At 39.2% G+C, this 6,376-nt stretch overlaps 1 long non-coding RNA gene across 1 annotated transcript; it reads left to right on the top strand.

Moving 5' to 3' along the window:
- The first annotated feature begins 1,926 nt into the window (after positions 1-1,926).
- On the top strand, positions 1,927-5,212 carry LOC134299541 (uncharacterized). The gene is made up of 3 exons (XR_010006760.1): positions 1,927-2,342; positions 3,598-3,759; positions 4,566-5,212. It is a non-coding gene; the product is annotated as an uncharacterized LOC134299541 (long non-coding RNA).
- The last annotated feature ends 1,164 nt before the right edge of the window (positions 5,213-6,376 follow it).

Below are 6,376 nucleotides of genomic sequence, written 5' to 3'. Positions count from 1 at the left end.
AGTGCAGTTATTAAATGAGAGGCAAAGCAATGGACCATGATGTGCAGTTGTGCACTCGGTGCAAATTCTAATAGATGGGCGAATCTGGCAAGGCGTATGCACAATAGGGTGTTTGTTCGTCTATTTTTGTCTGAGCGAAGAAGTGTGTACGAGACCCATGCAGTTGTAAACCTCACTAAGTGACCTGAACAGCCTGTACCTCAAAAAAAATTGTCTGGAACAAATTCTGGGTTTAATTCACACTTCTCCATTTTTTTTTCTCTAGCTCCTTATCTGCTGCTTTGGAAAGAGAAGTGGTGCCAAGGACCACATTTGGATGGCATGAGCCTCAGTCACAGTCCATGTTCACTTTCATGGCCATTAGGAAAGGAGTCAAAGCTGCATTGCCAGCCATCAATAAAAACAGTGAATTTGCCCCAAGTTTAAGTTCAAATTCTAAAAGAGCTATCTGGTCTTCAAGAAAGTTCACCGATCATTTGGAAACTGAAGCTGAAAACCAGAGCAGAGTCAACATCCCACTGTTGATGGGAACTAACACCCATTTCTATTTCTGATGTTATAACATCCTTCCTTACACAACAGATGGGCAAAGTCAAAGCCAAATGTCAATGTTCTGTAGCTGTCAACAGACACAGCACCCCAAAAAATAAAACTAGAACTGATTCGGTGGGTACTTTTACCTTTGTTAAACCCCAGAGGAAGGAGACAAGGCCTAGAGTGAGCATTTGTCTTGTCTTAAAGAATAATTCCCATGCCTGAAGGCTTCCACCAACAGCATTTTTAATGTATTTATTATTTAAAACATTTATATTCCGCCCTTCTCACCCCAAAGGGGACTCAGGGCGGAGCACAACATATATACGGCAAACATTCAATACTGGAACATAAAATAAACCATAAATGTACATAAACACTAAAATCAGTTATCTAAAATCAGTTATTTTCCTTTCTAGCTTTGCAGAATTGTCTTTTATTCACTGTTAATTTTTGCATGGTTTTAGCTGTGTTGAGTTTTTTAAAACTGTGAGCCATCTTGGGTTCCAATTTTGGGGGAAAGGATGGGATACAAATAGTAATCGTCACAGTTGCAAGGTTATTCACCATACCTCTTTGATGCAGGGTCTCAGCCAATGTGTGTAAATACAGTTCCAAATATGTATTTACAGGCTCTTATTCAAAAAAAACCCTGAAATTTTGTTGAAATATTAACACTTCTGTTTTTTTGATGATTCAGTGCACACAATATTTGTTTTGTGCACTGAATCATTAAAAATACTACAGTAGAGTCTCGCTTATCCTAGCCTCGCTTATCCAAGCTTCTGGATTATCCAAGCCATTTTTGTAGTCAATGTTTTCAATATATCGTGATATTTTGGTGCTAAATTCGTAAATACAGTAATTACAACATAACATTACTGCGTATTGAACTACTTTTTCTGTCAAATTTGTTGTATAAAATGATGTTTTGGTGCTTAATTTGTAAAATCATAACCTAATTTGATGTTTAATAGGCTTTTCCTTAATCCCTCCTTATTATCCAAGATATTTGCTTATCCAAAGTTCTGCTGGCCCATTTAGCTTGGATAAGTGAGACTCTACTGTATTTCTAAAATTACTTACGTGTATACACTGTGTATGAAACATAAATGAAGTCCATGCTTAGACCTGGGACCCATCCCCAAGATATCTCATAATGTATGTATATGCAAATACAGGTAGTCCAGTGTTTTTAAAAATCCCAAATCCAAAACCTTTCTGGTCCCAACCATTTCAGATAAGGGATAATCCACCTGGATCAGGATGATACATAACAAAGAAACTTCCACTAATGAACCATTCCAATGAAAAAATGGACACCTAGTAACAATTTTGTCAAAAACACCCTGGTGAATGTGATCCCAATGATCTAATGCTACAGTTCACTTATTCAGATGACAATTGCTGGGAGTATAGCTATGAAGGGGAAGAGAGACAAGCGCAACACACATGTATGCATGAACCTGCCCACAGAGAGAGTGCTGCGCATATGAATATACCCCCTCCCGTTTCTGCCTCCAAGCAGATTGCTATCTGAAAGCCCCAAGAACTTTGGCACAATCTGAAGAGGTGGCTGTGAATATAAACAGATGGTAAAAGAACTGGGCATACTCCGCAAGTTCTCTTCAACGAAGACGGGCGGAGGGAGGGTGCCTGTCTTCTGAAATGCCATCCTCTGATAGCCAGCATCCAGACAAGATGAAACATGTCGTCAGGTTTTCGCCAGGCGGATTCTTCTTTTAAACAACAACACAAAATGCCACAGATGGATGCGTTCGGAACCTTCTGGCGAATCCTTCAGGCAGGTTGGTTCTCCTCTTATTCCACAAGGAACAAAAATATCAGCAGGGATCCAAAGAAAGGTGCTTTTTGTGCCACCAGTTCAGGGAGGCCTTGGTTTCAACCCAGCCCTGGTGCCTCCTGCATTCTCCATGGATAGCTGCTTCTGAAAACAAAGAGAGGACTTTTCACAATTAGCTGTTTTTAAGTACCAACCTAGCACTATGTTCAACAGACAGCCAGTCATGGAATGATGTTTTCAGAAAGCAATAATCATATCTGGGAAACTGTTTGCTGATTGTGTTCACTTGCATATAGCCATCCATCCACATTTTCAGTTTGAATCTTTCTGAATTTGATTATTCGTGGATTTGATTTTAAAATGTTCTCCCTAAGCATCTCCTAGGTCTTCCAGTATAAAATTTTGGACAGCTTCATCTAGTCATGCTGGAGAACCAAGAATATTATAGAAAAAAACACCTCTCTAGGTCTTCCAATTTGATTCCATGGCCAAAATCCAGTGGAGGTTGACCAAAGGTTGTGATAGAAGTGTAGAGCAGGCAAGGGCCAACTTTGGCCCTCCAGGTGTTTTGGACTTCAACACCCACAATTCCTAACAGCCGGTAGACTATTAGGAATTGTACGTGTTGAAATCCAAAACACCTGGAGGACCGAAGTTTGCCCATACTTGGTGTAGACATTTCCAGACAGGTGTTCTCTGATGTAAAAAAAAAAAACAGTTTCTTTATTTGTAAGGTAATTTCACTTTCACAGGAAGGGGCTGTTCCCGTTTCCCCAGCAATGAGGGGTGCTGGCTAGTAGTATTTGTCTTCTCCATCAATAGTGGGGGAAATGCAGCTACTAACTACATACCCTGTTTCCCCTATAATAAGACATCCCCAGAAAATAAGACCTAGTAGAGGTTTTGCTGAATTGCTAAATATAAGGCCTCCCCTGAAAGTAAGACCTAGCAAAGTTTTTGTTTGGAAGCATGCCCGCCAAACAGAACACCAGAGCAAGCAGGGTTGGTAAATGTACATACCATAGAGTGTTGTACATGGAAATATTGGTAGTAACAAGAAATTCTTGATAGGATTCACAGTTTGTCTGGTTATGCTGGTTTGTGATGACAACTAATGTACAGTATATAATAAATGTTCATTTTTTTGTTCAACAATAAATGTGAATTCTTCTTCATGGAAAAATAAGACATCCCCTGAAAATATGACCTAGCGCATCTTTGGGAGCAAAAATTAATATAAGACACTGTCTTATTTTCAGGGAAACACGATAGATACCCTTCCAGCATTTCACAGATAACAACTGGTATTCATGAGTCTCATCAACAGCAGAGCATGGGGTCAAGATGTGGATATCTATGAAAGAAGAAGTACAGATAAGCTAGGAGAGGTTGCAGCAAATTGCTTTTGCCTGAGCCTAGTGGTAAGAGCATGCTTCTTTCCTCTCCTTTCCTCTTCCTTCTGCTGTGTTAATTTAATGGATTTGGTTTTTGAACTCAAGGTGCATCTATTGTAGAACTAATGCAGTTTGACACCACATTAACAGTCATGGCTCAATGCTGTAGAGGAGTGTAGTTTTACAAGGTCTTTAGCCTTCTCTGCCAAAGTGTTAGTGCCTCATTAAACTACAAATTAAATGATTACATAGCATTCAGCCACAGCAGTTAAAGTGATGTCAAACTGCATTAATTCTATAGTGTCAGTACATACTTGATGTGCAGCAATTCATACAAGCTGGGGTGAAAGAGGTAAAGTGAGAGGAAAAGAGATAAGCCAATGTGGTAGCATGGTCAGATTCTGAGTGCTCAGAAGATGAGGAAGGGGATGTTGGGATAGAACCTGAATGCCCAGAGGCCTGAAGAGAGCTGTTTGGAAGTCTCCTGGCAGTTCCCATGAGACTGGAGGAAAAGATATCGGTTCTCATGAGAACCTGCCAGAAGTGCAGGCTGAGAGAAATTTGGGAGAGAAATGTTTGTCCAGATCATGGCACCTGGAACTTCAGAAGCAGAGTGTACAACAGAGACAGACTCGCTTTTCTCAGTAGCTTAGAGATAAGGAGAGTTAAAGCAGGTTTATGAGAAATGATGTAATGGGAGGGATTGAGGCCTTTTAAGTGATTTCTGCTGGTACAATTTTTTGTGAGAACAATGCTGAATTTGAGGGGAAAACAGCTCTCTGTTCCTGTTCTTAGGTTTTGGTTCATGTTTTCACGTTTGTTTCTGTTTCTAGTTCCTATGTGGATTAAGCTGCCTGCCTTGGAGTCCTGCGATCAAGTTTATGGATTAGTTATCAAGACTGTGCTACAAATGGATTTTGACTTTCTGGGATTATTTTGGAATAACTTTTTGAACTTTGATGCTTCTTTATAAAGTTACTGATTTCTTTATATATTCATCTTTTAATAAACTTTATCTTACTAGACTATTTGGATAAAGTGTGGTGTATGGTAGAAAAGGTGGTTCAAGGCTTTAGTGCAACAACCATGACATTTTGAAACCAGCTGGAAAAGTAGGACGACAGAGGATTAATTGAGGCAGTTAAAGGATAAAGCAATACTTCCCAATAAAACCCCTTTTTGCAAAAAAATAATATTCCTAATGCCTCATGAATAATGTGGGACCAGTTTTATTACATTCTGCCTCCAAGTCATTTTATGTCTGCTTTTTGGCATAGGAAATCAGATGACTGGAAGTTGATTCATCATTGACTTTCCATTTCAGAGAAGTCCTCTCCTTGGTCTAAAACAACCTAAAGGATGTCCAAAAATGTGGCAAGATTTCCGTATGTCTGTGAGCTGGTAGGTATATGCAGCCAGAAAAATAAAACATTTTAAAATTGGCAAACTGGCAATTACTTGCACCTGATACAGATAGAGGTATGGGTTTTTCAAAGATCAAATCATCCTAAAGCTAATAGAATATATTCTCACTTTTTGCAGCCTTCCATCAGCTGCACAAATGGAATTCAAGATGCAGGGCTTTCTCTTCATCTTTTACGGATCGTTATTGCTGAGCGGCAATTAAAACCAGCAGCCCTGAAGTGCCCCATACACTGCAGTCCTTCGACGTGTGCTTAACAAAGCTAATCAGAAATACCATCATAACACGCACTGAATTGTTCACCTGATAACGTCCATTTCTCTGAAATGAAAAGGTGGGGGAGGTTTGCAATGGCTTTGTTAGTAGAGATGTTCTCGCCAGTCACAGGTGACATTTCTTTGTTGGCTGCAGTCCACAACCTAATGTGAGTTTTCCAGCTTGTCATTTTTTATACATTTATATCTCACCTACATTTTCCTACTGCAACGAGACATATTTTTTAAATGTAAAATGCTTCTTTTCAGGATAAAGTTCTCTGCAAGTCATACTTCTTTATAGAGCTTGGCAAGGCTACTTTCTGGATTACAGCTCTCAAAATTACTTAGATTCTCCAGTCCAAAAATAACTTTTCCAAGCTCTGATTTTACACTTATCCAGGTTAGAACCCTGCCTATAAAATACAAAATAATCACCCCCAAAGAGAAAAGAGTAAACAGAAATCGGAACAATCTTGAATGGCTCATGAAAATACAATCAATTCATACTTCAAAGGCTTATCTAAAAATAAATGTAATTTCTCCAGACCATGGAATCATGGTAGTTGGGGTTTTACAAAATTTTAGCCTTTGCTGCCATACAGAGCTTGTGCCTCACCAAACTACAACTCCAATGATTACACAGCACTGAACTGTGGCAGTTAAAGCAGTGTTAAAATGCATTAATTCTATAGTGTAGACCCACCCTGTCCAATGGAAGTATAGCAGAGAAGGAGCTGTTCTGGATTTTCTGGGGAGAGATTCTGAAATCTAAAAAGAACCATCAAAGGTTAGTCTCATTTTTGCACCAACCATATTTGTAATATCCCTCCTTTCCTATAAAAATTTCAAGTGCATATATGAACTTTCCCTCTTCATTTTGCCTTCACAATAATACTTTAAGGGAGGCTGGGCTGAAGAAAGTAAAGCAGGATTAAACTCAGAGAAAGGTGATATGAATGAAGGC

Source organism: Anolis carolinensis, chromosome 5 (assembly GCF_035594765.1).
Source record: "Anolis carolinensis isolate JA03-04 chromosome 5, rAnoCar3.1.pri, whole genome shotgun sequence".
NCBI lineage: Eukaryota > Metazoa > Chordata > Lepidosauria > Squamata > Dactyloidae > Anolis > Anolis carolinensis.
The sequence above is the reverse complement of the archived record's forward strand: the minus strand, read 5'-3'. Positions and strand labels throughout refer to the sequence as shown.